Raw genomic sequence first — 23249 nt, 5'->3', positions numbered from 1 at the left:
CAATCAAAGCCTTGTCTTTTTTTCACAGCTGCATGAATACAATTTCTAGAGGGACCACAGTCTAACATTTTTCTTCAAATTTTCCTCTATAAAGCCTGGTCACATACTGTCAAGCCAGAAACCATGAGACAGATAATCCTCCTGATGTTTTCCTTGATGCTGAACTTTTGACTGCATAATTTCCCTCCACTGCATCTTTCAGCTGTCATTTGCAGTGGGGGCTACTGGGAAAACATGCAAATGTGTTGTCTTGTGGGATTAAGGCTTTTCCTTGCTAATGAGGAGGTTTCATTATTTCACTCCATCTTCCCTTCCTCCTCTTTATTTTTTTAAATTGTTTATATATTGGAGCAGTTGTCTGGTTCACCAGCATCTGTCAGTACTCATTTAGTTTGTCCAGACAAAGGCCAAAGACAACGACTTCAGACTTTCCATATAATGAGTGATGAATGGGGACTGTGGCTTCTGCCTGTCTCCAGGTGTTTGATTATTGCAAAAAAAGTTCCAAACCTTAACCTGTACCTGTAAAAGAGTCTATTTATTTATATTCATTCATTTACTATAAGCTTTCAGTGGTGCTACTGTTGTATCAAGTGACATTATAGCGGATCCAAGCAACTCTTTAAACAGCTTGGCTTCTTGCGCGCCATGGTTTGCCTGTCATTGCAATTATATTGTTTCACAAAGGCAGAGAGCAAACAAGACCTGTAAGAGAGAGAGAGACAGAATCCACATGAAAGGGAGGGTCGGAGGAGAAGGGAGGGGTGCACACTGTGCGCATGATGGCACAAGTGTGGTAGTGAGAGAGGGAGCCAGCTTACAAGCAAGATTTTCTTTCTCACTGCTGTGCTTGTGCTTCATTCAGAAAAAGAAAGGGGGCAGTCGAAATAGAGTTTTTTGACCGTTTTCATGAAAGCCATTAAGAAAACTGAGATGGTAGTGTGTACAGACAAGAAGACAACACGGCAAGCTTGAAGACGACAAAAGTTGAATGAGCTGAAGAGACGGAAGAAAGACCTTAAACACCCTACAACTCCAGCAGGAAATGGGATACATTTATTTGTAGTAATAGGGGAGAGAAAACTAATGACAGCGTTGCCCAGATCTGCTTCTGCTGCTCATTCTCCTGCGATGATTTGGTTTTATCTGAGACACCTGATCTGATTTGGCTCGAGATCCATAGAGCTGAACTCTAAATACAGGAAGGATGTGCACTGTAAGTGAATGTGCTTGTGCGTCTTTGTCATTGGGTGTTAATAATTTGTAGGTGAGATGTAGCTTCTGTAGCTGTAGGTGTGATTTTTAGCATGAAGCCATTGCTTCTGCTATAATTAACTCTTGTTATGACACATTGCATTATCACTTTTGTGAAGTTCCTAAAGCATTTTTAAGCAATGTCTCATCAACAGTGCAAATATGATGTATTAAGGTTTACTGAAAGGTAGTTTCCTATAGTGTGTATACAGTTTATTTTATCACATGTGATTGCATTTGCACAGAAAAAATGTATACATGAAAGCATCTAAGATACTATAATGTGTGGCGTATTTACCAGTGTCATGTGTACAGGGTCATGAAACATGTTTGAGGCAAATGCTGAGGTAATAAGGAATTCCCTTCCACTGTCCCTGTGTGGGAGGAGGGACAGAGGAGGGTGGAGGTGGGCTGGTGGTGTGGAGAGTCACTGAAGTAGGCGTTGCTCTGCAACACTGTCATACTGATTGTGAGGGAGGGAGGTGTGCAGAGGAAAAGGACAACGTATGGGCTTACATAAGGCATGTGGATTGCACTGTATTTTAAGCAATAGTGGTTGTGACTGTTTGTGAATGCACCTGGAATTTAAGACTTCTCCTCCTTTATTTGTGGAACACAGTGTGCGGGAATGAACAGACTAGAGAGGAGGTGCGAGAGAGGCAGCACAGCCGTGAGAGATGCACAACAGCAGAACCCTCTTGAATAAAAAATCTGCCACTATAAATAGCAAGCCATCCTCATGGCTTGAGCACTGCTTCAAGTTTAGAAGACCTGGCTTTCCCTCTCCATCACTGTTCTGGTGGTTATAACCCTGAAAAATCAACCCACAATCCTCATCATTTCCTGCTTTTATTCTATTTTGTGATTGCTTGCCCCAGATCTCCCTTGTTCTGAACATGGCCTGTTTATATAATTAATTTTTTATGTACACGCATCCATCTCTTTTAGTCTCCTAAGTAATGCATCTTATTGAATTAGCTTGATGTACATAATATGGCAACGAGCCCATCATTGTACCCTGTTCTCAGTTAGAAATTGAAAAGACAGACAACTGCCACAGCTCCAGATTAAATATAAAATGCTCCTTTGGTGTTATGTTGCTAGAGCTATTGCTGTTTTTCTTTTGCTATTTATTAACATGTGAGTCTCTTCTCTTGTAACACAACACAGATAGCTGAAGTCAGGTGATTAGCGTTGACTGAGCTAATAAAGTCCATCCCCTCACTTGATAAAAATATGTGTGCATCCTTGCATGACCAGTACTTTTGCTGTTTGTTTGTGATATTGGAGTTCTTCTCCTTACGTAGTTGGTGCACCTATAGCCTCACTGCTGCATACTAATTGTTAATGCGTGGGAAAAAGCCTGTGTATCAAACGGAGGAAGCACGAGAGGGCGAGAAAGAGAGGGGGAAAAAATCAATAGCAAACCCCTGAGAAACTGCTGCTGTAATTGCTTTATACGTCAGAAGGTTCACACCTACTCCTTTGAGACTTTAAGAAAAATCTAACTCCAAAACTTTTATTTTGAATTGATAAATACAGTCTTTGTTACAGGAAAAAGGAAAACCAAATCATCAAAAACAAACAATAAGGAAGCACTGATTGAATTCTATTTATCTGATTTTACACTTTCCCTACTCATCTGAACTTTGACAATGTTTTTTTTTTATTATTTTTGATGTGTCCTCATTTGAGCTAATTATAGTATTCATACATGCTAATTTATGTGTGACCTTTTATAAATACATCAGTTCTTTTCTGATGAATTGACATCTGCATTACAAATGAATGTACCTGACACAAAGCATAACTTTAATGAAGGTAGATGGCTAACAGGAGCTAAAAGGAAGAAGGGTCAGTAAAATCCAACTGCAATTATTTGAGCTGTAAACTATAGAGACAACTTGTGCTTTACTGTGGGGCTTATATGTTCAAGTAAAATGAATATGTGGCTCAAGGTAGGTCAGCTCAACCTTGTATCTACTTTATCCTCAGATGAGACTGGGACAGACGTGTGCCCACTTGGTGAATTGTAATGAAGAGACAACTAAAAGAAAGCGAAATATGACAGCAGGAGTCCTCTAAAGACGAGAGGTGTTGTATTTACACAAGACAAGTTCAGGAGTGGTTCTAAACTTAGTGTATTAAATAGCCTCAAAAATAACTTGCATAATTAGGCGATGATGAACACAGGAGCAGAGAGGCAAGCAAAACTGTAAGAAGAAGGGAACAGAAATTGGTATCCTTATGCTGGCAGACCTATTGGGAGCAGTTGGCTTTTACAGGTAAACAGATGGCATGGCACAGCACAGCACACTGATGACCTGCCACCGCTGTCAGGTCAGCTACGTGATCTAGTGAGCCGCTGCAGTGTGCAGTTTCTCTAATTAACTGTACTTTCTGATCTGTGCTGGGGCTGGTGCGTTGCCAGTGTCATGCTAACATTCTCACAGCTGAGGAGAAATTGTCTTTAGAATTCACCATATCAACACATTTCATATCATGAAATGTCCAGAATTTATCAACTGGAATTTGGTGACTAATTGGTATCAGTGATTAACTTATGGCTTGTTAATTATTGATGGACATTAAAAAAAACCCAATCAAACAAAAAAACAACAACATTCAGATGTGTTGCGGTCCCTCCTTAAATCACAGTGTCATTTGAGACACTTAATTTATCAATACTAAGAGAACTAATATTATATTTCCTTTTGTAAATAGGTTTATATTTTGTCCTTGTTAGCATGGTTGTGAAGTCGTTGTTTTTACCATGGTGGCTTTAGACAAGTCTGTTGACTAGTCAGATTCTGTGTTACTGACTTCTGACCATTAGAAGCTGCTTTAGCATGCAGTAATGGGTGTGTTTGCTGATTGCCCCTTGGTATTGCTTAAATTGTATTACATCAGATCCTCTTTTCCATCTAAGACATAGGTCATCAGTTAACTCGTACGTTGTCTCATAAAATGTTACCTGGTTAATACCAAACTCAGATTTTCAAACACTAACAGAGTCTGGGAGCTGAGCGTCAGACAGCAGAGAGCAGCTGTAGCTTTTAACACCCCAAACGTTCAGGAGCAGCAGGACTCTTATTACACATGCTTCCAAAAACATTAAAAATAAAGTGATGAAGTGTATCGTGGCGCTCTCTGCTCGGTGTATAAATATGCTCGTGGTTAGTAAGCACTGACAGACAATGCTTTTGGACATCTATTCCACCTGACCAGCTGTTTCCAGTAGCAGCTGGACCAATTACAGTCAGAAAGTACATCTTTTACATAGATAGGTATTACCAATATATCAGTGCTGAACTGTTGTCCCTTCTAAAGATAATAGTAAATTAATGTGAAACACTGTAGCTTGTTTGCTCTGTTAAGTATTTTGGGTTTTGTTGGCGCAATCATAGAATAGCAGTTTTTAATGAAATTTTTGGCTATTTGAGTTAAAGTAAACACGGCAGTGTTGAATTATATCTGAATGTCAGATTCTTAATGTACCCCGCTCTGAATTTTGCTGTAAATATCGCAGTAAACCTATGGAAAAGTTGTCTGTTTGTCAATTTATTGATTTAATAATTACCATGTCTAATTGAGAAAATGGTGTAAATTAGCATCCTTAGGATACATTACTAAACTAAATTCACTGTAGTCTAGGGCTGCCACAAACGATTATTTTGATAGTCGACTAGTCACCGATTATTTTTGCGATTAGTCGACTAATCGGATCATGCATCCATTGAACGTAAAACGTACAGCTTATTGCACCAGCATGCATCTGCTCTTATATAACTATCATTAGCTTACAGCTTTAAGTGTTTAAGGTATGCGCTAACTAAAAATAAAGACAAGATGATAGTTTATTAAATTTTAATGAAGTTTGCAGATTGTTTCGGTGGAGTTTAGTAAACTGGGACGTCTGCTCCTTGCTATCTAAAATATAACAGGACACCGCAGTATATTCTCGAGCATCTCACACTTCTGATAATCAGTTGTCTGCTTGACGTTTATTCAGCTGTGTAAAAACTATAACTTTAATCTCAGCCAAACCGATTTACTCAGGAACAAATAAAATACTGAAAAAAGCCAAACAATAACATTTTTAAGTTCTCTAAGTGACTTATATATATTTAACCTGAGTTAGTGAAAGATGGCGGTGGGTTTGAAAACGATTTGCTGGGAGTCTGGTGTTCTCACCGGCTCTAGTGAGCCTGTAACCCCGGCTAGCTAACGAGCTAGTGGGTAACAGACGTCTCCGAAAACGTCGGAGCGCTTTTGAAAATATGTGGTGTCTTGATAAACTGAGCAGATATTTGAGGTTTACACAGCTACATTCTCGCCTGAAAATATGTTAAACGTTTATTTTGTGACCCAGAAAGAATAATAAGAGTAACATTAAAACTAACTAGCTGCCGCCATTGTTGGAAACTGAGCAGGGCCGCGCTATGAATTCTGGGACACAGCTTCTTCTTCTTCGGCGTTTAACGGCAGCTGGCATCCTTGTACATGCAGTGCTGCCATCTTCTGTTTCAGTCCGTTATTACACTCTTAAATCCTACTACGTATCCCTGCGTCTTTTGGGATCTTACAAAGCTTCAAACGACGCGTCGACTATTAAATTAGTCGTCGACGATTTTGATAGTCGACGTAATCGTGACTAGTCGACTAATCGTGGCAGCCCTACTGTAGTCTATACAATTTGTTTCATTTTGCATCTACAGCTCAAGTAGCCAACAGCAGGCCTGTCTTCCTCCCCTTATTTTTCTATTTTAACACAGTGTCGTCATTGTTGAGACATTGCAGTTGTAATGTTAGCTCATAATGGACAGAGGCCGTGACATTTGTGCTTTTAGTGAATTGTGTGATGATGGGTACTCGTCTAGAGGTGAGTGATTTGGCCAGTAGATAAGATGATTTGGGGAACAATTGACATTCAGAATCTGAATTACAATTCTCCCCACAGACTTAGTTGAACTCATGATCACATAATTGTCATGTGATCATGTTGTCTGCATATATATCTATGTAAACTTTTTGCCCTGATTTTGTTCTGAAAGTTTTGGAAGTTACTGTAATTTTGTTTGTCATGCATGGACATGGGTTATTGTTATTTGGAAGTATTTTCTGTAAGTAAAGTTCTGTAGACATCAATGTACTCCTGCACCATGTTGACAGGAAGGTCATGCTGTGGACAGCAGCAAAAATTATAGCCACCTAAAAGACATCACTATCGGTTTACATGTATGATGTGTTAAGAAGCTTTTATCCCCTTAACCTGCTGGTTGATGGTTAAGTCAAAGCTGGTACATTTCAGAAGTTTGCGACTGTAATATTTTAATAGGCTACTTCAGACCTGAACTAAGTTGCCATCCAAACTAAATTAAAAAAATCAAAGAAAACAGGGCAGCATTAGGGCAGGGCAATATGGCCAAAAATATTTATCACGATATATATTTGAAAATTTGCGATAACGATATAATTGACGCGAGACAAAACACTTTACAACTCCACAACTTTATTAGTGCAACCCCCCCCCCCATCACTGTATTTTCACTTAAACAAGCAGCTGTTTTTAATGTTCATTAAAGTTATATAAAAATTTAACAGTGCAAATGCAAATTCCTTGCTGACAATTTAACCAAAAGGCATTTCCAGTGGAAATTGGCCGACATATCCTGAGCATAACCATGTTTAATATCCACAAAACTTAAAAAGAGGTTATACACACACAATGCGGTAATATTATGTTGAAGCACAGTACGTATCACTCCGCGAGGCTCCTGACTACGGTGGCCGCAGTGCTCCGACAATCCATCAAGCGGTGCGGGTTCATAGCTTAGCAAAGTCGTACTAAAACATTTTTGACAGATTTTTGAGCGCTGTGTACCACATAAAATCAGTTCGGTAATAACGGTAATAACGATGGCCCGCTTGCACCCTCTACCAAAAAAATGTGCTTCGGTGTGTATCTGATTTACGAAAGCCAAACCAGTTCCACACCACTGAAGTATGGCGTTATTTTTGTGCCACTATTCTAATGAAAACATTAGAGCATTTATGCAAATATGTGATGTCTTGATAAATCGAGCAATTATTTGAAGTTTACACAGCACCATTCTCGCATGAAAATATCTTAAAAGTTTATTTTGTGACCCAGGAAGAGTAATATTTCAAACTCCGCCACTCTGTGTTCCTCCGCCACTTCCTCGTTTGAGTTTTGGACGAAATGGATTCTGGGATATTGCATTTCGTCATTTCGAGCTGATTGGAGACCAAAAGAGCCAATCAGATTTTTTTTGCATCCAAGTCTGTGATTGGCTGGTTTTGTGGCACAAATATAACGGTGTACAGAAAGAGTTGAACGTGCACAGGCAGTAATGTTGAGAGCACAAGCAACACATTGCGAGCAAGCGCAAATGCAAAAACTGAGCGAGAGGGGCTGCTATTGTGAAAAATACATTTTTTTTTGCATGCAGCAATGAATTTTGTTTTCTCAAATTTAGCTTTTCTTCACTCAAAATAAATTTCTCCTCAAAATGCAACACTTGCACCTGCAAATTTTTTTTTTTTACGTGCGCTCAATTTTTTTTAGCGTGCGCTCAGAATAGTGGCACAAAAATATCGGCATACTGAAGTTGCACCATTTTTATAAACCAATTCTGGTTCATCTGTTTCATTCAATGATCTGCTTTCGCCCTTTTCATTCTCCGTCGCCGCCATACTTTTTTCTGCCATGTGTGTATGAAAACAACGGCACTGCGCATGCGCGTTTTAACCCAAATTCTATCGTGATATTTCATTTTCTTATCATTGCCTAACATTATACTGTATTACTGTGAACGGTATGATATGGCCCAGCCCTAGGCAGCATGTCCTTTTTTTTTTTTTTTTTTTTTGTCAAGAGACTCAAATATGTTTAAAAGGGTTCATTCTTTCACTGTTGCCACACATACAGTTTATCATCAACTTAACCATCACTTTTTTTATTATTGATCCAGTTCTGTGTCCTTTCTTGAAGCAGGAAAGCAATGAGAGTGAGGGGGCTGTTTGAATCAGAGGGTTAAGAAATCTTTTATGTAATGCAATATCAGACAGTAGATCAGTATGAAAAACACTCTCAATCTAAATTTGATTAAAAAATCAATATATTTTTAAGGAACGCATATATTGCCATCCCTAGTTTTAGCATCATTAAAGGTTAACAATGCTTACTAGATATATCTGTATTAGAGTATAATTTGTGATGTTGTTGAATTATTCCAGTAAATATTAGAAACTAAATAATAAATATATTTGCTACACACTACTCTTCATCTTGCAGTGAATGACTTCACTCACTCTGCAAGCTACAGTCGGCCTGATGTAATTTATTTCACGACGGATTCTATATGGCTCCTCTGACAAGCAGGTCATATGCCAAATTAAGATCATCGTATCACCAACTACTAACCTCATCTGGTATGCGTACAGAGATCTTGTTTGGGGTGTGTCTGTCTTGTTTTCAGGCCATGGACTGTGGTATATGGTATTTGATATTTATTTGGCATCCCTCCTTGGGACTAAAGGAGGGATTAGAAACACTGCAGAGGATGATGTCTGGTGATCTAGGGAAATGAGTATTCACTAGCTGGATGGCTGAATGAATGGCAGTGTTGCCTTCCTGCTGGTTATTCTTGAGTGCACAAGCCACATTGTAAGAGACCACCACTTTGCACTGGCCTAAGATAGACAGCCTGGCAAGTTGACTGGCTGGGTGCCTGACTTCTGGGTTTGGCTGGCTGGCAGTACTCAAGAAGCCAACAGTGTTGTGGTGTTGGCAGCCCAGAAATACAGCTGTTATTAAGTCTGGCTCAGGCAAATAGAGCCATTTGTGTAGATCACAGAGGACATCGGTCACCATCTGGACACATCCAGTAGTTGGTTAGCAGTAGTCAGACTTTATAATATATACTAGACCATTATGTTCTAATATCCCAAAGTAGCACTGTAAAATCTAATAGTGTGTGCAAGAAAACCCTTACTTATAACCAGCCCAGTTCTCGAAAGCTGTTTCTAATGTTGCTCATCAGTTGTCATGTAATTTTCTTTTTGTTTTTAGTTTCCCCTCTTGGCCCATCTATCACAATTAGCTATTCCACAGCCTGTGCCTCAGTCATGGGAACTGCTTAAGCCTGTACTGGTCTACAGTCTACACTTTTGAAGAGTGGGCAGTTTGTGTCCTAGGTGGCTAATCATTTCGTCAACAAAGCTTTGAATTGTACATCTCTAATACAACAAAATGCTTATGGGTTTTAACTTCACAGTTTTGAGTAGTGCTCTGTTTTGATCAAAGCAGTAATTAATGGGATTGTTGCAACAATCCCAGTACATGTTATTATTAAAAGATGCAGTGTTTCTAATCCCTCCTTTAGTTTGACTTCATTCTTTTGTTTTTTGGATGTCAGTGTAATTAACATTAAATGAATATAACTGATTAAGTGGTGTGTGTGCTTCTAAAAGACAAGTTATAAAGAACACACTTAAGTAAATGTCATAACACAAGACACTAACTTTGGAGCACAGTGCAAGCACATTGGGGGACAAATGTGTTTGTAATACTGCTCAATTTACCAAAGAATCTGTGTTTAGATATTTTTTTTAATTGGAAATGTATCTGTTTTGCTGTCAAATAGAAGCACACTCTGACAAAGGATTCCTTGAATAACTTGCGACAGTGACATACTCATTCATGAGTCCTCTCTAAGCTTTTTAAAGACTAGACACTGCATTTTAAATGATGTGTAATTATGTGGTTTTTCACTTGGTGTGAAAATAAGCAGCCAGAAAAAGATTTGGTTTTGTCCACACAACATCCTGATATTAAGTAGTACTGCAAATCCACTCCCACTACACCATTCCATCCATACAGTTTATTTCCCTGAATGTTGACAAGATTACATAAGAACTGGCAAAGTGAAACTGAAGAAACATGCAGAGGTGGAGCATGGGCAAAGGAAGAACCCATGACATTTTCTTGATGATCTGGATCTCTTTCTTTAATGTTGTGAGACAGAACATTATCAGAGTGCACGCTCTTCAAGTGACCCCGTAGTGTTTTTTTTGTGTCCCTCAGTTGTTTGCGGCACATGTACACAACCCAGTGCAGCACTGTCAATATCTCCCTGGGGAGATTGCATTAAATATTACATGTCCTGTTCCTCCACCTGTCTATAATTGTCAGCTTGTCACTTCCACTTAGACTGTGGCAAATTTGAATTTCATCCCATGATCACACAAAGTCTTAAGAATAACTTCTGAGGAAGCATAACTCAGGTTTTAGACTGAAGTAATTATGAAGTGGTTTAAGGGGCAATAGAAATTGTTGCTGCTCCACTCTGCTCTCATATTGTACAGAACAGAAAATAATAGATAGTGGGTAAAAGCAAACAAGTTTTTATAGCATTTCTAAAATGCTAAACTGTGAAAACTAGCTGGATAAAACTTTTTGCAAATGTCTTAATTTTTTCAGTTGCTATCTCTGTGGAAAGGTGAAGATGCAAGGAGCTGAGGTAGTGAAAGTGGATGAGTTTAAATACCTGGGGTCAACCAGCCAAAGCAAAGGACAGTGCAGTGTAAGGAGGGCACGAAGGGAGTGCAGGCAGGGTGGAGCGGGTGGAGACAAGTGGCATAAGTACTTTGTTACTAAAGGATGGCAGCAAGAGTGAAAGGAAGGATTTACGAGGTGGTAGTGAGACCCGCTCTGATATATTGTTTGAAAATGGTGGCACTCACAAAAGGCAGGAGGGGGAGCTGTAGGTGGCACAGTTGAAGATGCTAAGATTGGGACTGCCCAGGAGAGACGGGATTAGAAATGAGTAAATCCGAGGGACAGCTGAGGTTGAGTGGTTTGGAAACCAATGTAGAGGCGAGGCTGAGATGTTTTGGACATATGCAGAGGGGGGATAGCGGATATATTGAAAGCATGTTGAAGATGGAGCTTTTGGGCAGGAGGAAAAGAGGAAGACAGAGAAGATTCATGGATGTAGTGAGGAGCAGAGGATTGGTGCGACAGAAGATGATGTCAGGGATAGGGTGAGATGTTGGCAGATGATCCAGTGTCACGACCCCCAAAGGGAGAAGCCGAAAGACGGAGCCATTTCCTTTTATCACACTCAACTGTGACTTGCTGTGGGGAACAAAATATAATTGGAGCGTACCTGAAGATGATCTAATGTCTCTGGAGGGCTTCAGTGTGAGCTATAGCATTTTGAATGGATTCACTTGAGAGACCTATGTCCTGTAAATTTACTGTGAGCTAGTTTGAGCAATGTCAGCAATATTTAAAATAACATTGATGCACAAAGCTTTGAGTGTTTAATTTTTTGGCTGATGGGTGTACAATGACCTTTTACTGTGCATAATGTGCATCTGACAGAAAAGGGCAGTTATTATCTGCTGGGGCCTACTTACTTATTCTGGAAATCTGTTCTTGTGTCTGTGAGCTCAGTCTGTTTAGGTCAAGGTTCAGCTCCAACAGACCTAGTAGTTAGTCACTGCTTTCATGTGAATGGAGACAGTCAGGGACGTCATGCCCAAAGTGCACATTTAAACAAACTGTGTGAATGAATCACATTCTAATAATTTTGTGTTAAGCTGGTGTCCCCCTGTGTGTTTGCTGTGTCTGCAATTGAGCTGTGTTGTTTAGGCTATATGTAACCCACGATGCTGCTCTTTGTGTGTCGTTTTTGTCTGTACAAGAATACCCAATGATAAATACATTGAGCTTTGTAATTGGGGATAGACGAGGGTCGTGAGAGAGAAAAGAAGCGAAAAAAAATATGGGGGTGTTGAGGGATATGGCTGCTTTTCTCTTGGTGACAGAGCTTGTTGCCATGGAGCTGGTCCTCCCATTGGTGGAAGTCTGGTCCAATCACTTAACAGTGCAGATTGTTTCATCATTGAGAAGTTTTTCCTCTCTTCCTGTCTCGCTAGCCACCCCTTGCTCCTCCATCCTTCATTCTTTTCCCCCCCTCTCCCATCTCTTACATCCTCTTGCACTGCTTCTCACACTAAAAGAAGCTGATATGTTACATAAGGTTTATAATGAGTGCAGTAGCTGCCACCCAGTTTCATTTTGACACAGTTATTCATTTAACATCAGCGGCTCAAGTGTGGGAGGCAGAATCTTTCATAAATCTCTTCACGGTGCTTGAGGAGACAAGATAACTCTAAAATCCAATATACATCTTCTTGAGGGCAGCTAAGAAATGTGATTATTTCAAATCACGTTTCTGATTGCCCAGAAGGTTTAAACACCGTGAAGTGCCTAGCTGTTGGACAGGTTTTTTTTTCCTTATTTTTTTTATTAGTTGCTGATGCTTCAGTAATACTGTGTCTAAAATATTAGATATAGCAGAATTTGAGTTTGTTCCCATTTTGCACAAAGTTTCAGGAATATTTCAGTTGTAAAACATGATAAATGCTCATGACATTTTCTCATCTTAGTAGTGTTGTCTTTGGCAGATAGACAAATAGATATTTGTCTGTTATACATCGCAAAACAAAAGAACGCCCCATTTTCTTATTGGAAACAGAGGTGGGTCATCTGTGTGTTTGCTTCCCCACATATTTGTAACTGAAAAGTAGCTTTTGGGCCTACAATGTGTAAACACTAATGGTGCAACGGATCAAAAATCTCACGGTTCAGATCGGATCACGGTTTTAAGTCACGGATCGGATCAATTTTCGGATCAGCAAAAAAAGAAAAAAGACAAATTTAACATTTACTTATTCACTTATTGAAGTATTTTTTGCCTGTTAAAAACATTCAACTCAAGACTCATTCCACGCAATTATTAAAAAATAATAATTATGGTTCAATATAGGGCAGTATAGGGCTTTGTATCTACCACTCAATTCAATTCAATTTAATTTTATTTATAAAGTGCCAAATCACAAAAACAAGTCGCCTCAAGGCGCTTTATATTGTAAGGTAGACACTACAATAATACATACCGCTGATTATATCGCACTCCACTGTGATATAATGAGCTGTCACGGTCACGTAGCTTTCCGTTGCCCTGGAGGTCCACCCATTTGTAGTAGTTAGGGCAACAGAAGATGCCTGGGACGGTTCAGCCATAACTTTAAACTTTTCCTGCTCATACATGCTTGGAACGATCTTGCCACTAAAGTGGACGCGCAACGGGATATCATAGCGTGGTCAAGCACGTTCATCATAGTTTAAACCCCTTGTTTAGCACAACGGAATACGGCCTCCTGTCTGCAGCTAAACACCCCAGTAGCTTTTGTAATAGCTTTAGCCCGGTCGGACTGGGCAGCAAAGGGCTGCTTAAATACCGAAAACTTCTCTGCTCCTCCACTTGGACCCCTAGCGCTGGCCATAACTATCGCTTGACAGACCCACCACGCGCACCATACATATACTTTTTCTTCTTCTTTTTTGAATCTTTGGATCACGTGCATGCCGAACCGTGGAGTGGGATCGGTTCGGATTACGGATCAACCGTGATCCGTTGCACCACTAGTAAACACTGAATATGCATATCAGGTGTACAAGGTCTCTGTTTTTCTGCTTCATTGCTAACATAGACCCCAAGCAGTTATCCCTTTTGCCACAGAATAAAGAAATAAAATGCATTATTTTGAATGAGACAGCATGGTTACGATTATTTTGGTCATTGTTGTAATTTCATATATTTTACATGATTATTTAAGTTAACAAACATCATGCAGTCATTGAAACATGCCTCTTTATACATTTGATCTTTATACATAAATCAAATGAAAACAAGTCTGGAAGCGTAAATGGTGGGGCAAACAGGGTTTTTCTACTAGGGAGTTGGCCCGTAGAAGACGTTGATTATGAATTCAACCCCAGCTCATTGCTGGTTCCTGCCAGCATGCAACTTTAACTATGGGAAATTTCAAGATACAGACAGGGGCAAATAGGGGCTTAGGCAGCAGCGGACTTCACCCGTTGCCTACTGGTGGTGGTCAGAGGGCCCGGTGGCGCCAGTGTTCGGCAGCCTCGCCTCTGTCAGTGCGCCTCAGGGCAGCTGTGGCTACAATGTAGCTTGCCATCACCAGTGTGTGAATGGGTGGATGACTGGATGTGTAAAGCGCTTTGGGGTCCTTAGGGACTAGTAAAGCGCTATACAAGTATAGGCCATTTACCATTTACCAGCTGAGAGACCCTGAGAAATCTGGGGAGAGCTGTTAATAATCCTTCTGGAGTCTTAGTTGTGGAACCTTGACATGTTTACCTTCTCTAGGTTGATGATATTGACTGAAAGTTTTCTTTTAGTATTGTTGACTGAAGCTGCACTAAACAGTAGGGCTGCCACAAACGATTATTTTGATAGTCGACTAGTCACCGATTATTTTTGTGATTAGTCGACTAGTCAAATCATCATCCATTGGACGTAAAACATACAGCTTATTGCACCAGCAGCATCTGCTCTTATATAACTATCATTAGCTTACAGCTTTAAGTGTTTAAGGTATGTGCTAACTAAAAATAAAGACAATATGATAGTTTATTAAATTTTAATGAAATTTGCAGATTGTTTCGGTGAAGTTTAATAAACTCCTTGCTATCTAAAATATAACAGGACACTGGAGTATATTCTCGAGCATCTCACACTTCTGATAATCAGTTGTCTGCTTGACGTTTATTCAGTTGTGTAAAAACTATAACTTTAATCTCAGCCAAACCGATTTACCCAGGAACAAATAAAATACAAAAAAAAAAAAAAAGCCAAACAATAACATTTTTAAGTTATCTAAGTGACTTATATATGTTTAACCTGAGTAGCGAAAGTCCGCCGGGAGTTTGAAAACGATTTGCCGGGAGTCCGGTGTTCTCACGGCTCTAGTGAGCCTTGCCCCCGGCTAGCTATCGAGCTAGTAGGTAACAGACGTCTCCGAAAACGTCGGAGCGCTTTTGAAAATATGTGGTGTCTTGATAAACTGAGCAGATATTTGAGGTTTACACAGCTACATTCTCGCCTGAAAATATGTTAAACGTTTATTTTGTGACCCAGAAAGAATAATAAGAGTAATATTAAAACTAACTAGCTGCCGCCATTGTTGGAAACTGAGCTGGGCTGCGCTATGAATTCTGGGACACAGTTTCTTCTTCTTCGGGGTTTAACGGCAGCTGGCATCCTTGTATATGCAGTGCTGCCATCTTCTGTTTCAGTCCGTTATTACGCTCTTAAATCCTACTACTTATTCCTGCGTCTTTTGTGATCTTACAAAGCTTAAAATGACGCGTCGACTATTAAATCAGTCGTCGACGATTTTGATAGTCGACGTAATCGTGACTAGTCGACTAATCGTGGCAGCCCTACTAAACAGTGAGTTTGAGCTTTGTGGCCACTGTTAGAAATGCAATTTTTGGCACTTCCATTAACTTAATTAAAGGTTGACACTTTTTTCTTTTTAACAACTTTTGTAGAAAAATACTAAATTACTACCACACACCTTGACAGTGACCTCAAAAAGCCTTTTACTAATATCTTGTGATAAGGATAGCAGAACTGTTATTTTTAAATGGATATTTTAAATTTCATTTTTTTCTTATATTGATTATTTTTTAAATAAAAGTGGTTATTTCACAACTCTTATTTACTTGTTTAGTTTTGGCCCACATGGAATTCAATATTTCTCTTCATCACCCACATTCCTGCACTCTTGCCTTCATCAATAATGCATCCAGGATCAGGTTGCCCCCTCTCTCTCCACTGGCGTTTGTTCATTATGCAGAAAAGATAGTCTTTTATGCCATCACCCACTTTGTCCTTGTGTGTTTATTCTGTTAAGTTTTTTTCTCTTTATATACGTTCTTTATGTTTTTCCACATGCAACAGTGGAAAAACTACTTATACATAGGGTATAAGTAGTGAGCCACAGAGAGATGGTTACGGAAAGGTATGTAGGTAGGTAGGTAACTAGGGAGGGAGAAGAGGGAAGGAGGGAGAGAATGAGTCATAGCTCGTCCCACAGGACTGAGTGGGCTGGCTGAGTGGAGGAGGATGGCGTCAGCACCAGGCTTGACAATTTAAGAAGACACATTAAAAGAGGAAGAAAAAGAGAGGCAGAGAGAACTAACATTTATTAGTGGGTGGAAGGAGAGAGAGGTATTGATAGGAGGGGTTGATGTGGAGGGGGTGGAAGGCAGGAAGGGGTATCCTCATAACACAGAGAGAAACAAGAGAGGGGGGTGGCAAGGAGAAGAACGGAGAGAAACATAAATGGAAGAAGAGAAATCCTTTCTTCCGCTACATTCGACCATTTATGTTCCCCTCATTTGTGTTTGAGTGCTGACAGAATGCTTTTTTCCCCCTCTCTGTGTCCTTATCTCTAACCCATATAATGTTCTTATTCCCTTTCACGGAGCTTGTGGCTGAAAACTATATAGACAAATGACTTATCTATAGATATTTAAGTGAAGCAAATGTGCATGGACCGCTATTCTACAGTCCCGAGTGCTCTTCCAGCGCCCTCGTCCCCTCCCTATGTGAAATTGTGCAACCAACGCAAAGGGGAATCCTCTCTGACACAGACAAGCACTGCTACGCACACACTGCGAGGGCTGCTGATATATGATATGTGCAGGCACTGAGCTTGCACAAACTCTGCTTTTACTACACACACATCAGCCTCCACTCTGCGAAGACATAACCTTGCTGCCTTTTGTGAAATGGGTTCTCTCTGACGTCAAATGGGCGAGGCGTGCAGCTGAATACAGAGGAGATGAACTGGGTCGAAGCTGCCTGTGTACGTCTCCCACTGCTCTCTGTGGGTTTGTGTGTGCATGCTCACTCCTGTTTGCAGCGATCTGCGATTTCATTCACCTTCGTCTTTCATTCAGCCTCTGCAGAGAAAATGGAGAGGCATTCTTGTTACGCATGCTTTCCCATTATGAAATTTGAAATGATGCAGTGAATGAACTAAAAACCAGTCATAGGTAGCAGCTATTAAGTTACCCTGAGAAAATTATAGGAATATACTGTGATTGTTCTATTTATTTACCCTCTGAAGATTCCAGTGTATATCTTACTGTTGTTATGGTTTTTTCCTGAGGTGTTTCATGTTTTTAACAGTTTACAAACCCCCTCCCCTAATATTATCATACTCAGCTGGAAATGTCCACACTGGACTGTTAGTACTCTACGTAATAGTTAGATATATTAGAAATGTATGTCTATTATTAACTACCATTCCACTTGTAAAACTGTGTTTTTCGTTGGGTTGACTGATTTATTTTTGTTGAGGACAAAGAATTTTAAACTGGCTCCAAGTCTCATTCTGTTAGGTATTTGTTGTGTCAGCCAGTCCGTAGCATTTGATATCAATAATCTGCATTTATAACCGCCATGCAATTCCTTTCATTTCTCTGGCTTACCGGACTGCTAACTATTGCAGAGACCCTGACCCAGCCTGACCAGATGGAAGCTAAATTTGACAGTGAGCTCATACCTGCAGACAATATTTAGTCTGGCTAGCCTACTGTCTGCAGTGGTTATATGCATACTGTGTGTTTGTAATGGTGTGTGTTAGTTTTAAGGCAGTGTTTACCAGGCAGATGACTGCCTTTCTCTCTCACACACACATAAATGCTCACACCCGCCCCTCATTTCTGATTCAGGGATCCTTTCCAGTCGCAGCTTTTGATGTGGTAACCTGACCCAGTGGGCTGGGTAGCTTATGACCTATGTGTCTCAGCATGGACCCTGTCATCAGGGTCTCTGCAATACTCTGCAAGACCCAGGGCTCGCAAAATCGCTAGCCCGACGTCCCGGGGCTAGCGATTTTTCCAGTCGGGCTACCAAAATCTGTCTCTGCCCTGCCCGTCAGGCTATCATAGGAAAATATATTTCAATGCTTTTGCATTCTTTCGGAAATGTAGCTGGGTAATTATGTCATTGGCATCGGTGAGCCACTGTCAATATGTGACATATTGAAATCGTGTTTGAATTTGCGCTTGTTTTTTGCTTTCACTTTGCAATCGCGCGAACTGTTTTATAGAGAGCGACAGCACTGATTGGTGAGTGATGATAATTTGCGCACCAATTCCTCTGACATCGTCTTATCAATCGTTAGCTTACTATGCAAACATGACAAGTGAAATCTCCCGCAGCTTAAACATGTGAGAGGTTGATCGCGCAGAGAATCGCTGAACGTTATGTGAGTGCGTGTGTAAAAGCAGCAGGATATATATTTTAGTTCTGCTGAGCCAAATAAGACAGGTCAGCGTGAAGAAGTGACAGCCAAAGAAAAGCTTACCACAAAACGGAAAAGTTATGACAAATCAGACTATAAGGCAAAAAGAAAGTGCAGCTTTATGGTTTCATGGACAAAAGAATTTCTGTGGCTGCGATATGATGAGCTATATAACCAGGGCTGCACATAAGTGGTCCGCAGGTGCGCATTCGCTGTCAAAATAAAAAACGCGCACAAGATAAGAAGTTGCACCGCGTGTTTGCGTACATAAGATTTTCTGGAGGAGGACAGACATTTGTTTAGAACTCTTAAAGATGTCGAAGAAGCTCCTTTAAGCAATTACTTTGGTTTTCCTCCACATCCAAAGAAATGTCAGAAGGAGTCCGAACCACAAAAGAAGCACGTATTCTCGGAAAAGTGTTTGCAGGAGGTGAGCTGGCTTCAAACAAATGATGAACGCACAGAGATGTGGTGCAGAATGTGCCGTGAAAATCCCACTCTAGCGGACAAAAACAGTGCCTTTTATATGGACGCAAACGCGCGTTGCAACTTCTTATCTGGTGCGCGTCTTTTATTTTGACAGCGAATGCGCACATGCGGACCACTTATGTGCACCCGTGTAAATAACATAATGTTCTGCCGGGTGTGTTGTTGCTTTTCCCTCGATTTCTGAGTCGACAAGCGCCTTTGTTACTGGGACCAGTCATTTTAAGAAAGGCCCCCATTAGAACCCATGAGAAATGCAAGAAATGCATTATTGCTCAGTCTGCAATATCTTTCCCAGAACAAACACCAATTGCAAATAACATACTAAAAATAAACCTGAAAATCAGTTTAGAATAGCGTACGATGTTGCAAAGAGTGAACTACCACTGGCAAAATTTAGCAGTCTTTGCAAACTTCAAAAAGCAAATGGCCTCGATCTTGGTTCCACTTGCCTCTTTCCTGTGACTTCAGTGGAAATTTCAAATTCAGGATCTGACACAGACTGATTCATGTCCTACACAGTTCTTACAAGTTCATAGAAATTTCTGTTCAATTAGAACCAAGTATTTGAGTTGATGATTGTAATTTTTATACAATGTTGTAATTTGTGTTTAAAGAATTTTTTGATTAATGTTTTGTTTCCGTTACAATATTATACTTTAATGTATAATATTGTAACGGAAACAAAACAGGAAACAAAACATCAATCAAAAAATTGCTCTCTTTTTTATTCGGGCTACTTAAATTTATTTTGGGCTACCAAAAACTGAAGAGTCCCTGCCCGAAGGGCTACCAGGGATTTTGAAATTTTGCGAGCCCTGAGACCAGTAATGTGCATGATGTGGGTCAAAGTGTCCTGCACTGCATCATGACAGCTGATGAGGATTGACTATATTTGTTATGTTGTCAGTGGGTGTGATTTGTGGACCTCGGGTAATGTCAGACATACACAAAATCTTACCTCTGCAATCAAACACAAGTAGTATGTGAGAGTGAATTGTGCAAAAGCAAAAAAGCTTGACAGTAGCAAAAAAAGTGGCATAGGTTAGTAATGACCCCACTGTTAGCTTTCGGTAAAAATAAATAATCTGCTGCACTGCCCGTGTTTTTTGTTGTAAGGTATGGCATAGAAGACGGCACCTGGGACTGTAAAGTCTAGCATTGCATTGTGCAGTGAACTTTGCAGTGTGGCACAGATGGTAAAAACAATTTGTGGTTGTACCTGGCTTTGTGGAAACATGCTTTCGACATAATTTGCAGTGTATGCTTTTCTAACCACATTATTAGTTTGCACAGTGTTATTCTCATGGCTTTTCATGTTGCCTGTCAAAACATTGATGGACTGAGTTCTCTTGCCTTTATATTGACCATGTCTCATATTTATATTGAAGAAAAGTTATTTTGTGATTATTATCAGTTTTATTGGCTGCCCTAGCAGATAGCCAAAGTGAGATGTCAGCATCAGACCCTCCACCACATTGACTGAACTGGGGCACAGGAAGGAAAGAGCAGTGCTGCTGCTGATAATGTAGTTGTTCAGTCTACAGTGTCCAACCCTTAATATATCATAATGTAATCGTGGTGTATACATTTTTGATAAAATGATCAAAAACAAATAAGGCTCAATCTTTACAAAACCTGTTGTTGCCCTGTTGCTCATAGGAAGTTTATTTGATTGTTAGGGCCTTTTCCAGAATACTATAGGGCAGGGGTGTCCAACTCCAGGCCTCAAGGGCCGGTGTCCTGCAGGTTTTAGATGCGTCCTTGATCCAACACAGCTGATTTAAATGGCTAAATCACCTCCTCAACATGTCTTGAAGTTCTCCAGAGGCCTGGTAATGAACTAATCATTTGATTCAGGTGTGTTCACCCAGGGTGATATCTAAAACTTGCAGGACACCAGCCCTTGAGACCTGGAGTTACACCCCTGCTATAGGGTCTTGCAGTATAAAGTGGCTTGAGGTGTCTGTTGTGATTTGGCAATATATAAGTAAACCTGAATTTATGTGAATTTAATATAGACTCACACACTATATAGCACTATATAGTGATATTGCCCATTGTTTAGAGATGCCCCATTTAAAAAGCCAGGGGTTAATTGTTTAACAGTTTATTTTGAGGCTAGATGTTACAAATGAGGAGTGGTTTTGACTATGAAACCACACATTTATTGAGCCTGTTATGCCCTGGATATCCTTTCAAAATGTTTGGATGGCAGTAATTTACAAAATAGACTTAATGTTGTACTCACAATGCCCTGAAACTAGTGAGTTTTCCTCATAAACTCTTTAGGAAAGTTTTTTTTACTCAGGTCACAGGGTAAGGGAGCTTGAGGCTGTTTCCCCATAGATTGCTATTTAACTTGTAGATTGCTAACTAGTCTTTTTGCAACCACAGGCGTTGCCACTAAAACAGATTCAGGTTGAAGGAGATAACTTTTCTTTTGTTTACTGATTTAAGAGACCTTAAATTGGTTGTAATATCAGAGTGCTCTGTCCAATCATATAGGTGTGACTTTCATCCTTGCTAGCTAGGAGAATGAAGACACAACTTTCCCTTGTCATGTCTATACCAGGCTATACAGTTGGATAAAAATGAATGATAAATGCTGCTAGTGAATGTTTTGACATCATGTCCCAAGATGTTTTATCAAAATCAAAAGGAATATCGGTGTCATAATGCACATCGGTGTGAAAAGAAAAATAACAAGAAGAAAGATTCTGATAAATATGCAGCAGTCTGAAAGGTGTAGTCATGTTTATCATCATTCAGAGCAAGGAAAAGCACGGAGCAGGTTAAAGGCAACTAAAGAAGCCTCAATACTCACTTATCAATTCAGTAGCATTAATTTGATGTTTTACTACTTGATATCCTGTGAATATCCTAGAAAAATGAGAAACCACTTTGTTGTCAGTGTAAGATTGCCTGAACTTGAGAAGGCCAAAATGGAACACTCGTAATGGCGTATCCGAGCTCTTGCTGTTTCTTTTTTTTCTTGCTGCATTTTCTCTGCTACTGTCCTTCCATATCTCTCTCTGTACGCTGAAATCCTTTTATTTATTTTTAATATCATTGTTTTCTCTTCCTGTTTCACTGGTACTCTCTCAGCACAAATGGCACTAGTACAGAATGACGTTATCATCTCCTTGGCAACCCCTTGTGCTGGTGTGTGTGTGCGTCCGCGTGCGTGCACGCGTGTAAGAAACTGGGAGGAGTGTTGATAGAGCAGAGATCATAAGCGAGGGATGGGCAGAGGAGGAGGGGATAGGTAAAGCCGGTTTATTCATAAGCACCCCACTACTGGCTCTGATTCACAATTTCTCCTGCAGCCCCTCCCTTACATTAAGCTTGCACAGTTTGCTCAGCCAGGAGATTTGAGACTGACGTTCGAAATGAATGAATATATTTGCTTTCCAATCAAAAATCTTTCACTCTCTTTGTGCAAAACTGCCCTGCAGAATGCGGTCAAACAGGAGCATGATATTATTCTTATATGATCAAGTCGGCCACATGTCGGCGTAGCTGAAGTTTTGTGTAAGCAGAATATGGCTGGGGCCTGTGGGTGCCCTGGTCAGTGATGTAGTGTAATGCTGCTGATGACGACTTTGCTGTTACATTGCCTGGGTCTTTCCCACACTGGGAATCCCTGCCTCATTTTGAACACTGTATCTATTCTGTTCTACAGCATGGCACAGTGGTACAGGCATGGATGTACATGAATCTTCAACAGTGCACGCAGTGCATTTAATACAACAAGCGTACTTATTTTATTTATACAATTATATTAACAAAGCTGCACAACGTGCTGTTTTTACTCCTGTGTGATGGAGGAATATAGGACTATATGACCGTTTATTTGCTAGTGAGGCTGTGTTGCTGTTCTTGCATGACACCAGAATTTTAAAAAAGTACTGTTGGCACTGTTCAGGACCTTTTTTTTTTAAACAGGCAGAAATTCAGTGTGCTAGACTCTGCCAGATGGTGTGTGTCTGCTACCTTTCTGCTGGGATGAATTGCAGAGGAGGAACACATTTTTAGCGCTTTCTCAGAAAGCACATCGTGAAACATGGAGCCCACACTGTAGAAACTAATTATAAGCAGTGACAAAGTCAACAATTTAGCAGTTTAAGGAAGATTAATCCTGCTTTAGCTGCTACTTTTTAAAACCTGCCTGCTGCTAGGTTTTGAGCTTTCAGCTGCTTTGTCCCCCTCCCTCTTAGAAATAGCAACAGCAGCAGCGATGAGTCACTCAGTGTGTGAAACATGACGTCATCCGTGTCTTC

The 23249-nt window shown here is 40.2% G+C and overlaps 1 protein-coding gene across 10 annotated transcripts in view; it reads left to right on the top strand.

The window, feature by feature from the left end:
- The window catches only part of r3hdm2 (R3H domain containing 2), a 60493-nt gene that overhangs the window by 6648 nt on the left and 30596 nt on the right, over positions 1-23249 (top strand). Inside the window, exon 1 of one of the 10 annotated variants that reach the window (XM_084929478.1) lies at positions 801-1216. The exons of the other annotated variants lie outside the window; for them this stretch is intronic. The gene's annotated coding sequence lies outside the window, so the exon portion shown is untranslated. Of the gene's footprint in view, positions 1-800; positions 1217-23249 lie in introns of those variants that run through there. 10 annotated transcript variants of the gene reach the window in all.

Source organism: Perissodus microlepis, chromosome 5, assembly GCF_051167445.1.
Source record: "Perissodus microlepis isolate ML-2025 ecotype Zambia chromosome 5, ASM5116744v1, whole genome shotgun sequence".
Lineage (NCBI taxonomy): Eukaryota > Metazoa > Chordata > Actinopteri > Cichliformes > Cichlidae > Perissodus > Perissodus microlepis.
This window is presented reverse-complemented; position numbering and strand designations above follow the sequence as displayed.